Genomic DNA, 977 nt, shown 5'->3' on the forward strand with positions numbered 1-977 from the left:
GCCGGACACGTTTGGGGCCAGAATTCACCAGCAGGTTGTTATTCAGGTAGCATAATGCTCTCCTGGGGACCTACCCGTGGAGGCAGTCTCACAGATACATTGCTTCCAAGGCTTAATACTAAGGTTAATACCAAAACCTTAAACTTGATCCGACATTCCACTGGAAGCCAGTGTAGCTGGTGCAGCACAGGTTGTATATGAGCCGACCATGATGTTCCCGTTAGGACTCGCATCATAGCATTCTGGACCAGTTGGAGCTTCCAGGTCGGTTTCAAGGGCAGGCCGATGTAGAAGTGAAGTAAACACATGAAGCTGCCTTATTCTGAATCAGACCATTGGTCCATCAGAGTCAGGACTGTCTACTCAGACCGGCAGCAGCTCCAGGGTCTCAGGCAGAGGTCTTTCACATCACCTACTGCCTGTTTCTTTTAACTGGTGATGCCAGGGATTGAACCTGGGACCTTCTGCATGCAAAGCGGAGGCTCTGCCACTGAGCCACAGCCCATCCCTTGTATGTGAGGCTCAGACAATGAAGGGCTTTAAAGATAACCTGGGGTCTTCATGTATCTGAAATGTGCACAACTTGTTTAATCGATTTCTACCCCGTCTTTCTCCCCTATGGGGACACAAAGCATCTCACATCGTTTTCTCCTCCTTCTCCTTCTTGGAGCCAAGGTGGTCATTGTGTATTATCGTTGTCCTGACTGAGGTTTATCCATGGCTTTTTTGGTAGGAAAAGCCCAGCAGGAACTCTTTTGCATATTTGGCCACACCCCCTGACACCAAACCAGCCAGAACTGTGTTCCTGCTAAAAAAAAAAAAAAGCCCTGGGTTTATCTATTGCTTAGGAGAGCTGCCACTGGCATGGTGGGGGAAGGCGTGAATTTGCTGTTTCAATATGAGTGTTTCTACTTCCGGTGGACTTGGGCTGAGTGAGTTTAGGATGCCAACTATCTCTTGCTTCTTGCTTGGAACAC

General features: G+C 48.5%; 1 non-coding gene across 1 annotated transcript; it reads right to left on the reverse strand.

The window, feature by feature from the left end:
* Positions 1–433: 433 nt before the first annotated feature.
* On the reverse strand, positions 434–502 carry TRNAA-UGC (transfer RNA alanine (anticodon UGC)). Its single transcript has one exon. It is a non-coding gene; the product is annotated as a tRNA-Ala (tRNA).
* Positions 503–977: the final 475 nt, after the last annotated feature.

Source organism: Heteronotia binoei, chromosome 17 (assembly GCF_032191835.1).
Source record: "Heteronotia binoei isolate CCM8104 ecotype False Entrance Well chromosome 17, APGP_CSIRO_Hbin_v1, whole genome shotgun sequence".
NCBI lineage: Eukaryota > Metazoa > Chordata > Lepidosauria > Squamata > Gekkonidae > Heteronotia > Heteronotia binoei.